The 20,325-nt window shown below is 39.7% G+C and overlaps 1 protein-coding gene across 1 annotated transcript in view; it reads right to left on the reverse strand.

The window, feature by feature from the left end:
* HS6ST3 (heparan sulfate 6-O-sulfotransferase 3) overlaps positions 1–20,325 on the reverse strand; it is a 281,384-nt gene that overhangs the window by 18,070 nt on the left and 242,989 nt on the right. The gene's annotated exons all lie outside the window — the stretch shown is intronic.

A 20,325-nucleotide genomic window follows, 5' to 3' on the forward strand; every position in this document is an offset into this window, starting at 1 on the left:
ATGCAGCACCAGCATCACCCATGTTCCTCTATAACTGGTTTCATTGGAAACCAGTTTGTGCTAGAGTTTTCTCTGATTTCCAACTAACAGCTCAGTGGCAGGCACTCTTTTCCAAGTCTGGGATGCTCAGATAAAAGTTCTGAGGGATTTTTCACTGCAATGCATTTTGAATCAGTAGAGTAATTCTGCTCAATTAATAAAGTAATTAACAATAAAAAGGTCTCAGTAATTGAAATCCCTTTGAAAGTACATTAATTTATTCTCTCTAAGCTTAGCCTCAAATCTTTATTAATTCTGACGTCAAGCATAATGACCATAAATTATAAATGATCATCACAAAACCCAGGCATCCCAATTATTTTCTTGTCCTACACGCTGAGTTTTTAAAGCAAATAGGTTTGGTCATAACTTTTGAGATTTTCCTCCCATAAAGTAAACAACATGATAATATAGATATAAAATAATTTCAGGTGGTTCTACTAATGAAAAAACTATAAGAGTAGTGTTCCCTATATATGCATTGAAACAGTTCAAAAAACCTATGGAAATTACCCAGCTGTAACACAAAAATGCCTTTTTTTTTTCTCCTAAAATTCCTCTTCTTGTGGTACGACAGTATGATTTTACTCGTAAGACAATAAACAAGAAGATGACAGGATGTTTTAGTTGAATATTTACAAAACAGACCGCTGACTTTCCATTTTACACTGCACTTGGTGTTTTACCAAAACACTTTAAAGCATCTGAGCAAACCCACAAATATTTAGTATTAATATTACAACTCAGAGCTATAAGCAAAATTGTCATCTTCTTTCTCCGTTGACCTAAGAGGTATCTTTTTACATCACTTTAGACTGTGTATAAACATATATAAATATATGTATACGCGCACATCAATACATAAAATCTCCACAAGAGGGCCCTCTAATCTTCCCCAAATCTTAGCAAAATCTTAACTTGCTTTCCAAAAACTGATGTCATAAAGCTTTTGTCTACAGATATGAAGGTACCTTAGGCAAAAACGCTTTTACCAGCTAGGAGTGACTTTGTGATAGAATTTCATTCAACCAAAGCTGTAGTTTGGAAGGGAATAAATTTCTATGCACAATTTCCACTATATACTTGGCATGCAAAGAAGTTTGACAAAGCTTTTCCAAGTTCACTACTTGCAATACCCAGCCAAAATGAGCCCTTTTACACAAACACACACAGGCACACACACAGAGCCAGCTCACACTGCCGTGGTGAGGCAGCCTCCAAGATGCAGCCTGGTTCTGTGTTATATTGTAATTTGTAGGCAAAGCCCAAAGTGAGCGACCATGAGTGATTTCAGCTCTGTATGAATGCATCCCGTAGGCACCACAGTTAAGGTACAAATGGTATTAAAGTTATTTGCACTGTCCTCTCAACTCCCTGAAGATATGAAAAACAAATCGTGTTTGTGATACCTTGTTATCTGCTTTAATATTCTGAATGTCTTACAGACACAGTGTTTTAAGTCCTTACCTTCTTAACTCAATTGTAGTTCTTAATGTTCTTATTATTTACCATGCCTCTGACCTTGGAATACCTAGAAGAAATGGGACCATCTCCTTTTTCTGACCTCAAATCTCAGTTAATCAGGCTCAGTCACACATGGCAGGCTGTGGAATGCGCTGTACCACTATCAGTTGTGGATGCTGTGCTCTAAGAAGCTAATAAGATGAAATAAAGAAGCCTAGGCTTCTAAAAAACTTCTGTGAGGGATTTTTTACCTTTTGGGAAAACTATATAAAGATTATATGCATTCAGTCCTGCAGATACACCACAAACCCACCAATCTTCTAGCTCAAATAAATCTCTGCACCTTGATCTGCAGCACAAACTTTAAGCAAAATTTCCATGATTTCTCAGTCATAATGCTGTATGATACAGTCATGTTTAACCCATGTCCACAACAGAGTTCAGGCTGCTGCAAAACTTGTGCATTCACGTAAAAGAAAACACCCAAGAAACTGATGGGTCTCCATAAGAATACTGGCTCAAGAAAATCATCATGGATGCCTGTGGCTCTGCAACTTTCCTCTGAAATGGACAAATCCTAATCAATGAAGCACATCTGTACAGTGGCAAAAAAGCACTTCGCAGTCCCTTCAGGCCATGAACTGACTACTTGAAGCATGACATTTGATTAGCCTTATTATCTCAACTCATTTATATATAAATGTTTTCAGGGGGCCATGAAGCTATCCAGCCTTTATTAAAATCCAGCCACATTCTCTGAACTGATGTTCCCTTCCCTTTCTTCTTCCTTTTTGCTTTTTGTCTGTAAAAACAAGGATTTTTTTTTTCCTTTTTTTTTTTTAACTGTGGGTTATCATCTTTGCAATTTTATTATTGTCAAATAACCTTCTGCTTCTATATTAGTTCAGCAGACTGTTGCTGTACCCTCTAACATATGCAAATAGGTCAGGCTTTCTAGTCTTTCCCCACAGAGATATTTGACATTGAGACTCAACATGATCTAGCATCTTTCTGAACTAAAGGCCAGGGGAATCATGTGTAGGACTTTATTTCCAAAAGTATTTATCACGGAAATCAATGAACACCTGTGCAGACGCTGAACATGAATTCAGGCAGCAAACAAAGCCTATCTGAAACTGAGCTTAAGGTCTAGGAATATCTAATGGTAAGCATCTTTATCTTTGGATTTCTTCCCTTCCCTTTGAAGAGCCAGAGTGCTCTTCAGGTGACAAATTTATCTGGCTCTAAAAGGAGTGGGATGATGACAGGGTTATGAAAGATATTTCTGCATTAACATGAAGCAAAGTTGCTGATGTGTATCCTAAGTAACACAAAGATTTGAACATGAAACATTCATTAGGATTTCTTTGAGGACTCTGTAAATTGCTTTCTGTTTCATATGGAATATTACCATCAATCTAAGTACAGAAAGGATGCAAACAGGAGAGCAAAATTCAAGTTAAAATATCAAATCATGAATATTTTTCTACAGTTTTAATGAATTCAATATTTCTATCTTTTATCTAACAGAGATCACATAGTATGGGTCAATCTTATTTGTGATACACATACTGAATATTACATAACTTAACATCAATTAACACCTGTGAATTTAAAAAAGAAATCTCATCAGAGTTGAGCAACTAAAGATATGCTACCTTCCTAGAAAAATTAGCCAAAAAAAAATAAAAGGTTGCAAACTAATCTGGTTTTGGTTTCTGTACTTTGAAGATGTTCCTTTTCAATGGGCTTCTTCTAAAGTAAAATTTTTGTTTATAATTGTAAAATTTTTAATATATGACAAAACTGTACATCCCAGTAGTCTCACCAAGTGCTGTTTAGCACTTGTATCCCTGCTCTCCCTCTGGGAATAGCAGCCACTGTATGCTCAGGCTAAAGTACAGCCCTGCCTGGATGAAAAGGAAGTTTGCATGCACATAGACCTTTGTTCGTGACACTTTAATTTGCTCCATGGCATTAATAAATATGCCAGCATTAAGTATTCTCATGCAAACCTCAACTCTAAAAATAACTCTCACTTCAGACATTTTTTCATGTTGTTTCCAGTTACACTGCTTTTACTACTTTAGGAAATCTTAGTACAGGTGGGGTTTTATCACTGAAAAATCACCCTTGGAAAAGCAGCAGCAACCCTCAGAGGTGTTGGTGTGAGGGCAAGTGCCCAACGAGCAACACTGTATCCCCTAAATCACTGGTGAGATTTTCTCAGAGACCCTTCTCTGTCCAGCACTTTTTCTTTTCCTCCTAGCTTCTCTCATCCTTTTGCTCCATTTAATCTCTTTTTTCCTCTATTTCTGCTCTTTGTTTTCCCTCATTATTTGTGTCCTCACACACCAGCAGAGTAACTTTATGCTTGGAGGAGCTGCAGAGGAAACAGAGCATTTCCATGTACCACAGACTGTTGGGCAGATGCAGAAGAAAATCAACTTTCTCCTAGCTAAATTGAAATTTTAGCCCATTTACTCCTGCACTAAGTTTCTCTATACATTGAGCTGGCTGCAGGGAAAATATGAGTGGGAGTGGGTCGGTGTCACTCAAAGCCTTGTCAGCCACAGAGCCATGCTGCCACTTGTTGGGGTGGCCACAGGGGCTGTGCAGGTGGCTCAGGAGGGCAGGCTGAAGGCTGGAGCAGGTCTCATCAAGAGATGTGTTGGTTTAGGTACATGGCTGCTTCCTCACAGGCCATTTTCACAGCACTGCTGTAATGCACGCCTTTCCTCTCCAAGCTAATTTTTTTTATTGAGATATTTTAATTTTAGCTCATTGAAACTGGATCTGCCACATTTTTGCATCCCAGTTACACAGACTCTCTGAGGGTTCGACTTAGATCCTTGTGCATTAGTATATTACTGTCAGTTCAGGGTTTCTTAACAAATCCGAGAGCCAAAAATTATTTTGTAAACTTTGATATGCAGTCTTCTCCTTTCTGCAGGTTTACCCCTGTTATTTAGAGTTATATACTGGCATAACCCCATCATTCAGCATATGGCACATGGTACTGGTGTAACTCTCAATGCCAGATATCCTAAGGCAGCTATAATATCATAGTATTGCAATTGGATTTTGTTCTGTTAAACCTAGCCTGGACTTAGCTTTGGCTTCCTAAAAAGGCTTTGGGAGAATCATGTTCTATAAAAACAGCTGAATGAAAAATATAATATTTAAAAGGTGTTGAAGAAGCTACTTGACTAGTTCATGGCAGATAAACCCACCAAAAGCTATTAAAAACAGAGAAATCTCCAACAGGCAAGAAATTCTCAAGCTTTGAATTTTTCAACCAGGGGTGTATATTCGGGGGTATCACCATTACATGCTTGCCTTGTTCTTATCCTCCTTGGACTCTCCATTTTTGGAAGCAAGGTGTTAGGTCAGATGGACCTCTGGTCTGACTCAGCTTAGCCATCCCTGTGCTACTTCAAGCCACCCACACAGTAGTACTTCTTTTTCCTGACATTGATGAGAGAAGTTATCTCACATGTTGATGAGTTAAGTCAAAGCAAAAAAAAAAAAAATTTTAAAAAATATCTGTACTGTTTTAGTCATATGCGTAAGGAAGAATCTGGATGTCATGCTTGCCATAGAAAATGTTCTCTCACCTTCAATAAGAAATCTGTTTTCTGTTTTCTTAAAAATGGATGTGGGTGTTACAAATGGCAGTTCTTTACCACTTTTAAAAATGAACACTTTCCATTCATTTAAGAAGAGACTATCAGAAAATATATTATTACCAGGGGTTGGTAGGAGGCAACATCAAACAGCATGTCAGCTCTGAAGGAGAAATGAACCATGGAAACAGACTGAATTCAGGAACAGACTGCTGAGGTTCAGCACAGAGGAGAGGAGCATCCCATCGAGGCCACGGCACAGAAGGGCAGCTGAGATCTTCAGGTAGCCTGAAAAATGGCTCAGTCCCTCCTGACAACTCCACCACCGCTCCATACCAGGTCTGCATGTGGCCATGTGACCTGGCACTGCAAATGTGACCCATGGCAAACCCAGGCAACATGAATTAGCTAAAGCACATACCAGCCTCTGCTGGTTTTATAGGTTCACATGTGATATGTGATGGACACAGGCAGATGCAGAACACAGCCACCTGGTACGGCACAAAAACAATTCACTGATTCCTGAACAGCTTGAATACCTCTGCAAGTCTTTCCATGTAATACACATTTCCTCACTTCAGTCTGCTAGAGCTATACAAATGAAAGTAAATGACACAACTAAAATGTTAAATTCCTTAAATGTTGAATATGACACATAAAATTTAAAGGTGTTCAACATATTAATAACAGAAGTGTGTCAATTTCATATGAAAAGTAATGTAGAAAAGCCTCTGCTACAAGGTGAAATATTGTCCTCAGATCTGGAAAATGCCAGAAAGAATATTATTTGTGCAGCTTTTATTTTGCCTTTATAACACCCTACTTATTTGCAATAAAAATTATTACTTTTCCAAAGAACCCCTGCTTTGTTCAGTGCACTGAACAGGCAGTGCTTAGTGAGATGCCTGTTCAATATTTCTTTTTATCATCATCTGAAAGCCCATAGTTCAATGTTTTATTTACAGCATGTCACACAGACTATGCTCGGGCACAGAATGTTACATCTCCTCATTGCTTTTACTATCGCAATCGTCCTTGCACTATGTTGTACTTAATTTCTTTTTGATTAGTATTTTCTACAACTCCTATTACAGACATATCATTGAGCTTTAGCACACTGAATCTTGATTTCTTTTGGGTCAAAAGGAAACATCACCAAAGACTGGGGATAAATTCCTTCCTTCAGGAGACAGGAATGATCAGAGCTGCAATGATCTCATGAGCAATGGGAGAGGCAAGCTTGAATCTCTTAGGCAATAGAAGAAACTGAAGAAACATCCCCCAGTTCCTACACACCATGACCAGCTTTTGACAAAACCAGGCAGGACTGGTATTTGGTGTGGCATTCCCATCTGCAGGCACTGTGTGTGCCACAAGGATCCTGAAGGAAGGCATTTCCCCCTTGTGCTCCCCAGGAGGGACTCATGGGGCTTCTCAGACTCCCTAAAGCAGGCAGCAGTACTGCAGGTGCACAGAGACTCCTCAGAAACCTTACTAATCTCAGCTATGGCTTCCAATGACAGAATTGGGCAAGATGTTGAGTATGAGATTCCCAGACTTGGTACTCACTCCTTATGGCTTGGGGCCTCAGATGACCCCATTAATACCAATAGCTTTGTAAATCAGGCCACCCCTTTTCTGTTTCATCTGGAATTCTGAACGGGAACAATACTTTAAAATACGAGCATCTTTGAGATTTCATAATTTATCTACCTTAGGGTCTTGTTGTGTCTACCTATTTCAAGTGTGCATGGACCAGGACAATGAAATGGTTATAATTTTGAAAACCATTACTCCTGAACATTCCACTTCCAACAGACGTTCAATTCAACAGACAATTCAACAGACATTTTGTGCACATTTTATGGACATTTTGAAGGGATGGTCTATAGACTAAGGGAATGATATCTGCTTTTTATATCAAAGGATGGGAAGGGGGGATGGTGAGTAAGGAAGTTGTATTGAATAGTGTGGTAGCTGGGCATGATGCAAATGGTACGGAGTGCAGGGAGGAATGTGCTGGTTTCAGCTGGGTAGAGCTAATTTTCTTCATGGTGGCTGACATGGGACTGTGTTTTGGATTTGTGCTGAACACAGAGTGGATAATATGGAGATGTTTTTGTTACTGCTGAGCAGGGCTTACACAGAGCCAAGACCTTTGCTGGTTTTCATACTGCTGACTGGCAAGGAAGTTCAGGGTGCATGGGAAGTTGGGAGGAGACACAGCCAGGACAGGTGACCCAAACTGATCAAAGGGATATTCCAGACCATAGGACATCATGCTCAGCATATAAAGTGGGAAAAGAAGGAGGAAGGGAGGGATGTTTGGACTTGATGGAGTTTTGTCTTCCCAACTCACTATTACCCGTGATGGGGTACTGCTCTCCTGGAGACAGCTGAACACTGGCCTGCCCACGGAAGCAGTGAATTCATTCCTTAGGTTTTTTGCTTGTGTGTGAGGCATTTGCTTTCTCTGTTTATCTCAATCCATGGGTTCTCTTGCTTTCACCTTTCTGATTTTCTCCGCAGTCCCACTGGTGGGGGAGTGAGCGAGCAGCTGTGTGGGGCTTGGTTGATAGCTGGGGTTAAACCATGACACCCTCTCATTTTTTATTTGGAAATGTGTCATATTTTTCATTGCATCTTTTAGGCAGTACAAATCTTAATGAGGAAATGACTGACATTAATAAGGCAGTAATGTGTTTTCATAGCCACCACTTAGTGGCAGATGCTCAGAATAACTAAGACACAGGTAATAGACGATTAACAGAGAGATGATTTCGTTTTGTCCATCTATTTCTCACCAAGAAATATATCCTTGAGTGCAAAAACTGTCTTCAAATAGTTAATAAGGAAAAAAAATGCCTAATACAAAAGGAATATTTGATATGCTCATAAATAGTACCATTTTTTCCTTTTTTAATCCAGGACATATGGAGGAAATAGGTATTGTCAGCCAGCCAAAAAGTAACATTAATATCCTTTAAAAACATACTTCTAGGCTACACAGAAAACACTACTTTAAATTCAGCCTAGGACTTTATACTCGCTAATGGGCACAACTTCACAGGCAAAGTTACTTAAGACAAAAATAACAGCTCAATCAGATGGGGACCAGTTGGCTGTCTTGTCGCTATTACCACCTTGTACAAAGTTAAGGGCGTGTCTGTGCACTTTGCTGAATAAGGACAGACCTTAACTGCCTTCCTGAACCAGGACTTCAATTATTTGTGGACATTAAAAAAGTTATGATCTAATTCATTATGCAGTGAGACAGTTGTTAGCACAGTAAATTAGATGGATGATAGGTGGACTATACATGCTCGGAATTGAAGTAATCACAGTGTTATTTTCTCTGACAGGGGTTTATTCAGTCAAAGTGCAAGTAAATGATGTAAATATGAGTAAGCAAGTAATTGTTGCAATAATGTTTCAATTCTGGAGATGTTTTGCATTTGTTCAAGTTTGAAATCTGACTGCTTCAGGCCTCAAAATCTGTAAGAAGGAAACATTACTCCTCACAGAAGCAGAGACACAAAGGCTACAGCAGATCTGCTTCTGTCCAAACAGCTGCAAGAGCCCAGGCTGAAATACAGAGGTGAGAGGCTGGGTAACCCCAGTGAGACACTGTGTCCTCGACTCATCAAGCAGCATCGGTGCAAAGGTAAACCAGGAGAGGGCAAGCCAGTGTCCTTTCAAGAAGATGACTTCTTCAATTTAATTTTTCAGATAAAATTAGTAATTTTGATCTTTAAAATACTGAAATATGTCAAAAATAAAATCAAGTGACTCTGTGGGATACAGTATCAATTACTATGAACAAGATTATATCTGATATTTGAATTCTTCTTTTCCAATGACTGCAGTTATCTTTTTTTTCAGGCAGTCAAAACTTCAGAGGGTCTTTGGACACAATAATTCCATAAAATCTTTGCTTTTTTTTGTTTTATGTCTTCTGGTCTTTGAAGTGTGTAGGACACTACTGAACTCTTGAAACTCCCTTTCTTTCTTTCACCTCAGTAAATTGAAAGACTGATTTTTGTGAGATCTCTTTGGAGATCTACAGACTCTGTTGGTCAAAGCTCCTCTCACTGTTCCCAGTTGTGAGCTCAGAATTACCATGCCTGTGTTTTGCTGTGAACTGCTAAAATAAGTGATCTCTGTAAATGGTTTTTGCTTTTAATGTCCTTGTTCTGGAATCTTGTGAGTGCACTCTGCCATTGCACTACAGAGTGTCATACATCTCCATGGCTTGAGAACAGCTGTGTCTGGCTTTCCTTACACTTTTGACATTTTAATTTAATTTAACTATGTGGATAAAAATCTTCCTCTGTGGGGTTGGCACTGGGGATAGAAAACACTTACCTTACATTCAAACACAGATTTTCTTTCTGTCTGATTTCTAATATGTCAGCCTCCCCCATTCCTAATCTATATTACAGGATGCAAATGGTTAGTGCAAACACATTCAAAGCATCTTCAATTTAACATACAGCCTTTTGAGTTCTGTTGACACCTACTCCTTCTCACAGGTCTTCTAGGGTAAGACCTATTCAACCTGCTGTCAGTCAGTGTGAAATTCCTAGTCTCAGGCAGTTCGTCTGCAGTAAGCAGAGAAAGGCAGGTACCTCCAGATTTATCCCCTCCTAAGACAGCTGTCTTCAAGACATGGAATGAGTTTGTGTCTGAAGGTGTGTTCCAGTTGAGCTCTACACAGCTATATTTACTTTTGCTGCAGCCCCCTGCCACAGCCACCATCACAGTTCTTGGTGTCAGTGAGCTCAGATCAAATGCAACTCAGTCACTGACTGTCAGCACACAGAATGATGCCTGCACTTAGTCGATGCTTCTTTCCTTACAGCAATTGCTGAACAACATGGCAACCAGTCACAGCCTTCGATGGCCAGCTGGAAAGACATTTTACCCAGGTAACATATGTTGCATTACTGGAAGAATTACTCAGTTGCATCACTTTTTTTACAAAATGCTGACTTTTAAAAGATGTCTCTCTGAGTGCTATTTGTCCTGGTTCATTGCTGGGCTGAGTTCTCCAGCTTTGTAAGTGTGGCTGCACAGCAGTCCTCTGAGTCACTGGTCTATTGCTTTATCATTCAAAATAAATGACAACCCAATTAATTTTTCAAACTTTTGTGTCAGAGTTTTTGCCAAGACATACTCATTGCTGTCACTTGGCAGAGGACATTACAATGCTGTTTGGCATGTGCTTGGTAGGTGTGGAGCTACTCAGCTCCTTCAGGTTCCCAATAAGAACCAATAACATTGAGGGATTCCCTTGAGAAATGCAGTAGTGGGTTGCCTGGGCTTAGGGCTTGATGAGTGATAGTAATTTTGTCCATGAATTGTAAGCTCAGACACCACGAGTTTTACAAACAGGATGGAAATCAGGCTTTTAAATGGGTGTCTAAGATCCCAGTAGAAGGTAACTGGCTTCTTGCACAGTAGATAATTGCAGGGATTTCAGTCACCACAGTTCAGGTAATAAGGGAGTCAATCAATTATACAAACTGCTGTAAAATCTAATATTGCCCCATAAAATAATGAAAAATGCTAACATTTCTCAGCTGTTGACATGGTTATACAGACTGGTAATTAAGGGATAGGGAAAAGAACTAGAAATTAACATGAAGTCTGGAAATACTGTATGGAGGAATTCATAATGGGTGCTATTTTGATTAATGTTATTGGATGCAATGTTATCCAGTGTAATATATGATGATTAAATGCTTTAAGAGAAAAGATCACAAGCAGACTAATTGTGACAATGACACTAATTTGGAAGATATTAATTAATTTCATGAAAACAATATAAAGATACTTAGAGGAATTTAGCAAAAAAAACCCCAAAACACCAAACTAAAATTTATAGAAGTACATGAAGAAAAATATATTCTGAAACAATTATTTTATGAGATGGAAACATTTTAGGACCTAGAAATATCCACGTTGGATAGGGCCCTTAGCAACCTGACTGAGTAGCAGGGTTGAAACTAGATGGTCTTTAGAGGACCCTTACAACTCAAACCATTCCATGATGTTTCTATGAATGTGGATTAATAGAAGTGCTTTTTACACATATATTTGGCAAAAAAGGGGAAATTTGTCACTTCACACCCACAAATATCCCATTGTAAGGTATGACTTTTCTCACTCAAGCGTATAAACATCTCAGTTAATGACAACAATTGGGATAAGAAAAAATGCTACCAAATTGGAGGTTATGGCAGCAAAGTGTTGACAGGACAGGAGTAAATCTATGTAGCTGGGCTACATTAACTCTTGCTTCTGGAATTTTGAAGGCTCTGAAAGTCAGCTGAAGCTGTTTTCTCCAGACCACATACAGCTGGGTTTTGAGTATCTCCAAGGATGAAGACTCCACAACATCCCTGGGCAGCCTTTGCCTGTGATTGGTCACTCTCACAGTGAAAAAGTGTTTCCTAATGTTCAGAAAACACCTCCTGTATTTCAGGTTGTGCCCATTGCATCTGGTCCTGTTCCTGGGCACCACAGAGCAGAGCCTGGCTCTGTCCTCTTTGCATCCTCCTTTTGGGTATTGTACACGTTGGAAAGATCACTCCTGAGTCTTCGCTGCTCCAAGGCCAGACAGTTTCAGCTCTCTCAGCTTCTTCTTATGTGTTCAGCACTCCAGAACTTAATAATCTGATCCTTTACTGACCTTTCTCCAGTGTGCCCATACTGGGGAGCTCAGAGCTGGATATGCCATCCCACACATGTGTGGTCCCACCAGTGCAGAGAGGAAGAATCACCTTCCTTAACGTCAATGGTTGTGGAATAGGGTCCCTTAAAAATGATGTAATTCAGAACTTTATAATTTAAAGCACACAAAGAAAGCAGGGAAAGAAATCAATTAGGGAAATGTAAATGGCTAAACAATAAGGAAAGACATGGCAATAATTTAGAACCCTTGTAAATTAAACAGAAAAGAAAGATACCTGGATGGTGGTGGAAGTATTTGCTCTGAGAAATTATGGCAACTGCGCTAACTTAAGCCACTTGGAGTTGTATTAAGCACAACCAGATCTAAGCACTGGGAATAAATGTTGGCAGTAGCAGAGGGAAAAACAATGTTAGAAAATGCAATATGCCTCTTCCATTTTTAACTTCTAGGAACATGTGTTGCTTCCTTTCTGAATGCTAGCAGATGTCAGCACCCTGCAGACTGGTTTCTCAGCGGAGGAGAAATCAGAGTGGATATACTCTAAACGCAAATTGAGTAATTTACATTTAGACACTCATCCTGGAGGGGAGATTGTCATAAATAACATGCAGGCGATCCCTTCTTTCAAGACATTCAGCCAAACGCCAGTGCCCTGTTCCCAGGGAGCAACTTCAATCAAAGGTATCGGCCGAAAGCAAACTCTGCGGCCTCTCACACAGCGATGGCCTCATCAGAAAGGTGCATTAAAATGTCAGCAAGAAAGAGATGCCAATCTCTGCCTTTCCTAGCACACAGTGACATTTTGAAAGCAGTGCCACCTGGTGACACCTGCCAAACAACACTCGGCTGCTCAGCGGAGCATACACCGCCTCAGAAATACCGCAGAGGAGGATGCAGAATTGAATGTAACCAAAAAGAAGAATTAAAAAGTAGTTTTTTTATTTATTCCCTTCTATAATTCCTTGTCAAGTTTCCACATGCAAAAAACTTTTCTCTTTTCCTGAACAGAGGTGAGAGCAGGCCATGGGTTTAATCACTGGCATCAGTTCCTGCCTGCTGGCACTGTAATTTATCTCAGCAGAGTGCAGCCCTCCCCTGTGATAAGCTGCCATGCTACCACAAGTTATGAATCCTCTTGCTAACAGTGAGGTTGACCCATAGCCAACAGTACCGGGCTTGGTACAAAGCAGGTTTTGAAGCACAGTGAAGCTGATGCCAGAGTGATCACAGTCTTTGAATGCTGCAAACACCCAACGATCTGGAGTGGCATCTCCCCCTCACAAGGCCAACACAACAGTTTTGTGATGCTGGCTACCATGAGAGAGAGCCTGCTGCATCAGGAATGGGCCCCAGAAAAATATGAACATCGGGGCTTAGTTAGAGAAGGTGAGTCAGCTTTCTTCTGGTTCAGATACTACTGTGGCAGAGGAAATCACACCCTCATTTGCTGTATTCTTCCCTCTCTCTAAAACACCTCTTTTTTTTCTTCAGTTTCAGTTCCACATCAAACTATAAACTGTAAGTATAAGGGAGCCAAGAACCTGCAGGCTGAGAGGCAAGCCAAAGCAATACCTTCTCCATAAGCATCTCAAAATATGGCAGGGCTGCTACACAAAGCAAAAACCTATTGCTTTAAACTGTGATATCCTTCAGCTGCTGTAAATGTAGTCTTTTATCTGTCCTCTGGATCTATTTTTACCTGCCTATTCCCAAATACCAACATTCAGCCAGCAAAGAGAAATCTGTTGCTGCTGAAGGTCTGTGCAACTCTAATTCCCCTTAGGTCTTCCTATGCATGCCATCCTCTGTGTCCACTGAATGATTGACATTAATTACTTCAATCACAGCACGGACACTAGCTTTGTGGAAAAGGAAGAGGATTAAAACAGGAGCAAATGGAGGACATTTTCTGTGGGAGGATGCAACACCTCCAGACTCAATAGCAACTTCTGCTGATGCAGTGTGTGCTGCTAAAACTGATGCCCATGCTATGACCTCTGTGGACACTTATATGCATGCAGCCATCAAGGTGTTTAAGTCCAAAGAACAGATGTGTCATGCCATCCAATTAGGGATATATTATCATTCTAGGTTTTAGAAAGAGATCAAATAATCTCAAATCACACAAGGAGCCCATGGGAAAGAGGAAAACTGCATCCAGTTTCCCTGTTTCTCTAGCTACTCCTGATCCATCAATGTGTCTTTCCAAAACCATCAACTACTTACAGACAAAAAAGTCGTTTTTGCTTCACAATATTCTGATTAAAGAGGAGATGGTAGATGAGTGAGTACTGGATATTCACACCCAACGTATTTTCCTTGAACCATTTATGGTCTGTCATGAAGTCAAAAAGGCCAGCACTACCCCACCTCTCTGCTTATAACATCCAATATGCTTATAAATTAAATTTGAAACACAGGAGAAACTGTAACTTTCCTAACCTATTTCTCCCTGCCTTTTAAAGACGAAACTGTAGAAAAGAAGCTTGCTAAATGCTTCATGTTGAAGGGTTGCTTTCCTTCCTCTTCTCACTTGCATATCAAAAGACTTGATCATAAAAAGATTAGGAGCAATCTCTAAAACACAGAACACCCAGTACACATGCAAATAATAAAAACATCAGAAAAGGAAAATCACTTGTCAAATTTCCCTCAGACTTCTGGGTATTTTTTTGAGAAACAAATATTCATTGAATTGGATCTGGGAGGTGGTTTGATATATGTAATCATCTGTTTGCTGAAGATGAGGGCAAGCCAAAGCACCATTATGAGAGGTTCAAAGCTCTTTAGCCATTTTCTTGTCTCTCTTTAAAATGGGGATTTTTCTTCCTACTTAAAGAGCTATGAAAACAAAGAGAGAGCTAGTGTCAATTCATGCTCTGGATCTAAATATTTTAAAAGGCAAGCAATAACACTGAAAATATCTAGATGCATATATTCCACCATGAGTCATTATATTTTAATATTTTGGTGTCTGGCAAATCACCAAGTGCATCACTATCTACCCCGTGAGATAATTAAGTTTAAAAGTCATAACAAATGTAAAATAACACATAATGAAACAATCTAAAAGCTGTGCATTCACATTTTCGTCGGAATATTTTCTGATTACCCTCTTGCAAATTGTCAGCTACCCAGTGATAGTAAAATTGTTTGAATAATTTTAAGAGAAAAATCAAACACATTAACTTTTAATAATATTTTATGAGACTCATAATTCTTTGGGATGTAATAACCTCTTATCCTACTGCGATTAGTCACTGGGATCCATCATGCTGGTCCCCTGGTACTCAAGACAATCTAAATTTTGAGTAATACTGGAAAAGGTAATAGAGATCCACAATTAATACCTTCCTTTGTGCTTGTAATGTTATCCCTAATGGAAGCAGTTTTTTTTAAAAATTAAAATTTATTAAGGAGCAAATTGTGAAAATCCAGAAGATGACATAATTTGTAGGAGATAACACTGTGATGGGACTCTGGTACAAGGATTTAATTATTATCTTGAATAACCTCTGTCGTAATAATAGTTGTCTGAAACGACACTAGACGCTGAAATTCCCTACTGTCAAGGCCAGCAGCAAGAAGCAGGAAGACTAAATCCCTTGGCTTGATGGAGTGCAGGGAAATCTCACATTACCATTAGCCAGCCCACAGCTCACCAAGCCCACCATCCCAGGCTGTGGGAGGCACCCCATGTCTCCCAGAAAATCCCCATATTGCTCTTGCATTCTTGTCATTGGAATTGTTGGCAGTCCTGTTTATCAATTTAATGCCTGGGCTAATTTCATCCCAAAATAATGTTTGTTTACATCAATCTATTCTCCATGGTAAAACAGCTCATGCTTGAGCGTTTCAAATGTTACCCTATTAATGGGAGACAAGATGGCAAGAGTAGATGTCCTATTGAAAATTAGCACACTCTCCAATTGCCTGTGTTAGTCCTGCCTGTCGGTAAGTGGTGATTAACACCCCGCTGGCTGCAGCTGTACTTCTCAATATAGCTTCTCTGAGTAGGAGGATGCACAGAGAGTACCTCATTACTATGTCTTTAAAGCTGTAAAGCAAGGAATAATGCAAAATAAATCCTTTAAACTAAAGGTCATAGACTAGAATATGTTGGCACGAACACCTGCTCACACTTTTTAAAGAAAAAAAATCACAGAGAAAGGGATTTATCTACTTTTATTTCGTTCCCTTTCATTGCAGGTATGCAGAGGCCACACAACTGGATGTTAATAATTGTCAGCCACAGCGGTATGTTTTTATATGATGCCAGAAGAAAAGCTTAGGAGCTTAGCTAACAGGCTGCCTTGCTGGCTGAGACAGCAGAGTTGGCATTAGCTACTTCTTCTCCTTGCCCCAAGCTTTTTGTTCACTGCAGATGGCAGAAGAACAGACCAGTCATCCTGTTCGCTCCACTCTTCCAACACTGAAAACTTTCTTCCAGTTCAAGCCCGCTTTGTGTGCACATTCAATCTGTAAAGTGATAGGTAAAACCTGGCTGTATTGCTAAGATACAAATTCCAATAACTGCAGACTTATATGAGAGAAAATTACTGCCTGACAATGTAGAGAAATCTGCAGGGTGACCTCCTCAATAGATTTTGGTTCCTTGTGGATAATGCTTTTGATCAAGGAGGAAGTTGGTGGTTACCCTCAACCTTCATCTTTTGCCGTCACTCACACAAGCTCAGAGGCCATGCAGTCACACAGACAGGGGCAGACAGCACTGCTGTAAAATCTAACAGCACTCTGGTGAAGCCCCATCAACTCCCTTTCCAGGTGGAGATAAACCTTTTGTCTTGCCAGACACAGCCCTGGGCACTGCAGGGTGCTGCAGGCGTCCAGCCCAAGCATGTGGAGGGGTCAAGCTGAGAGCAGGCATTCAGTCCTTTTCCAGAAGGACCCAGCACCCCTTGGAAAATCTAGTCCCACATATGAGCAGCGAATATATCTAAAAATATAACCACAATTGAATGAGGCAGAGTCTTCTTGCCCTACTGCCTGCTGTGGGCATGCTGAAATGGATGCAGCTTCTACCACCACTCCATCTGTCACAGGGGTGAAAGTCAGTCTTGGGCAGATGCCGACGAAGAAAAATAAAAATAAAAAGAAGAAAGAAAATAAGACTCTTGCTGGTGAAAGAGGTACAGGCTGATCTGGAAGTACTTGAATGGGAAAGGATTTTATGGAACAGAGCTATTGCAAAGCAGAGAAAAGTGACCCCATCTTCTGCTGCTTCAGGAACTGAGCACAGCACCCCTTCAGATCGCAAAAGCAGACTTCTATGCATTTTCAGGCAATAATTTTCCCTCATATAAATCTGCAGTTACTAGTTTTGTAGCTTAGCAATACAGACATTTTTACTTGTCATTTTATGGATTAAAAGAGAACACAAATAGACAGAGATGCAAATTTAATTGTCCCCAGAAAACACCACCTCTCACTGCACAGAATTATCCTCCCAGGTGCAGGGTTCACCCACGTCCAGACTGGCCAAGCAGACTGAAGAGAACCCTTTCAGGAGAAGAATTGGGAAAGCATTCACTTTGTGTTTCAGTGACTGAAAGAAACAGTATGATGGAGACTAAGCAAGAGCTCTGAGAGCTCTGCAGAGCTGTGAGATTATGTCTTTAGTCCTGGCTGGAGTACTGCAACATTTAGAAGTTGAGGACAGATTTTCTCTGGTTCCCCACTGCCTTGTTGCTCAACCAAAAAGATGTCCTGACAGTCGCTGTGATCAACCAACATCTACTTTCTACTCTAAATCACTTTACAGTATTATTATAATTTCAGAAACTACCATGTTTCTATAAAATTCACAAAGCACTGCTGAATATAGAACCTGTGCCTTCTGTTTGTTCCTGAGCCGGCTTGTTCAGAAAGCAGGCACAGGGAGTCCTGCTGGGACTTGGGATTATCCTTTGTCAGCTCTCAGTTTGAATACTTTCACTGAGATGAAAGTATTTCCTTTCCACAGAAAAAGGAAAAAACATCCTGCTGGACCCTGAAAGACCAGCTTCTTCCATCTCCCAAAGTTCCATTGGTGCTGCCTGAAGAACAGCCAGCAAAAGCCAAATTCAAGTAAGACTCAGGTAGGGGTTGAAAGAAAATAGGCAGTGCTTTCAAGAATTCAAAATTCTTGTGGAATTTGGAAGCTGCATGGGGGACACCATCCCTCAATTCAGTAGGTTTACTGGCAGACCCTGGAACCCTCAAGAGCTGCAGAAGCCAAGGGCACTGAGTATCACTGGAGAATGGTAGAAAACTCCCTACTGCCCACCCAGCATCTCAGTGCTCCCTGTGTGTGCTGCCTCTGGCAAAGGAGCTCTGCCTTCCCCTCATGTGAAACCTGGAAAAGACACAAGATGGAAAAGGTCGAGGACATGAAGAAACCAACCACATAGGCAAACAGCCTGTCCTGGCGATCCACTGGGTGTGCAGCATAATTCAGCTTTCTGAACTGACATTTAATATTTGCATTTCCCTCTAATACACGTGGGATTATGCATGGATACCTGACAAGTCATCTTGCACTATGTATTCACCACTGCTCATCAGGATAATTAAATTGTCACCTGACAGGAGGTAAGATCATGAGTGCAGGGAACAAACCTGATGCTTGAACCAACCCAGACTATTGAACATTTTATTTATCTTTTTAGTTATTTTAACAGAGATAAGAATAGTCATGATAGATGTGCCAAACTGCAAATTTTAGCACAGCTTTCCCTCAACATGTCATTTACAGATAGAAGCACAGAAAAAAAGTAATAATTAGAAGAATTCATCACATCTACAGAATTGTAAGAAATAGAATATTTCTTCTTTTGAATACTTGAGAGACACTCAGTCTGGTTATGTCAGAAGGCTTTAGATTAGACTGATAATGGAAATATGCCAAACTTGCCCACCTGTATAGATGCAGTACAACTAAGATTAATAAACATGTCCCCAAGAAAAGCTGAGGTACTAGAGTCTGCAGGTTTGCAACTTGAATTGTCAAGGAATCCTTAGGAAAAAAGCCCTTAAGGAAAAAAAGTGAGATATAAGCGTAAGTGTACTGTCTTTGATCCCATGAAGAATTATTACACCTTATTGCATTGAAAGCATGGTTTGCTATGAGCCACCAAAAGTCATTATGGAGATTACACCTTGCCTGAATATGAGACAAAGAACTTAAATCATACCTGAACCATGGCATAATTGTGGCTTTTCTCAATAATGAGAAAAATGTATAATTAATCATATTTTTTTTTAATTTTTTAAGATTATGAGGGAGTTTTTTAAGGACTATGATTGCATTTTTAAATTAAAAAAGGGAAAAGCGTACAATTTTTGAGTGCTTCCATAATTTCACTTAGACCCCAAAATAATTAATGTCAACGCAGTAAGTTACTTGGGAGTACCAATATAGACTGTCAAAACCAGTTTAACCTTTTTTAAGCCTTCCTGATTGTTTCATAGTCATTAGCTATAACACAGCACTACACTTCTGGGAGCTCCACACCTAATTACCTTTCATGGGTACAAAAAGTTTTATTTAAGCATTCATACTAAATGCATTCTCTCGTGAAAGAGTATGTCTCAAAGCTACATAAATGCAAGATATGCACTAATAAATGCATCTGTGTGATTTGTGGTAGCTTTTTGATGCATTAGAATGAAGACAAAAAAAATTATGAAAAAAATCTGACATTTTTCTCAAAAAGAGGTGCCTCCAGAATACATGAATAGCCAGTATTTTCAATATGCATAACACTCAACTAAAAGATTTTCAGAAACAGCCTCATTCTGTGTCATGGCAAGAAACAATACAAAACATATTGGTTATCAAAAGTCTGGCATGAATTTTTACTGCATCTAAAGAAGCATTAAATTTCAGCACGTGAGTTACCCAGCTGCCTTAACAAGAAAAAGTGCAAATGATCACATTTTTTAAATTCTGCAGTATGGATTCTTCATTAAGCCATTCTGCACAATGTTTATTTATTCATGCCATATGAAACACAAAACTTCCCATGCAGAAGGAAAGCACCGTTCAGAAATAATTATGGCTCACAAAGTTTAAAATGTTCTTTAAACCAGATTTTATATAAACATACTAACATTCAGAATAGATGCTTATAATCTGTTTGAAAAATTTTGTGCCTGGGACTGAATGCCATTCCTGCTAGGGACTGTCTCCAGGAACACACCTGCTGGCTTCTTACTGTGATATAGAGGGTCAGCCTGATCAATCCAGGAGATCGATACAGCTGTAATCCTAATGTTTGTTTTGAAGCACGCCCTCCTATTTGAGAACAAATACAAACAGAAAACATAACTTCCGAGCAATTCATTTTATAGAAGGGTCAAACCACACTCCTACTACTCTCTAAATTTCAGAAGTTTTACTCTGTCACAACAGCACATTGATGAGTCCTACCAGAGATGTAAAGAAACAAAGAGAAGCTGTGTACAAGTTCAGCACTGGCTGCTGGGCCACTGCAGCGA

The sequence above is a fragment of the Lichenostomus cassidix genome, chromosome 1, assembly GCF_008360975.1.
Source record: "Lichenostomus cassidix isolate B80296 chromosome 1, HeHo_3.0, whole genome shotgun sequence".
Classification (NCBI taxonomy): Eukaryota; Metazoa; Chordata; class Aves; order Passeriformes; family Meliphagidae; genus Lichenostomus; species Lichenostomus cassidix.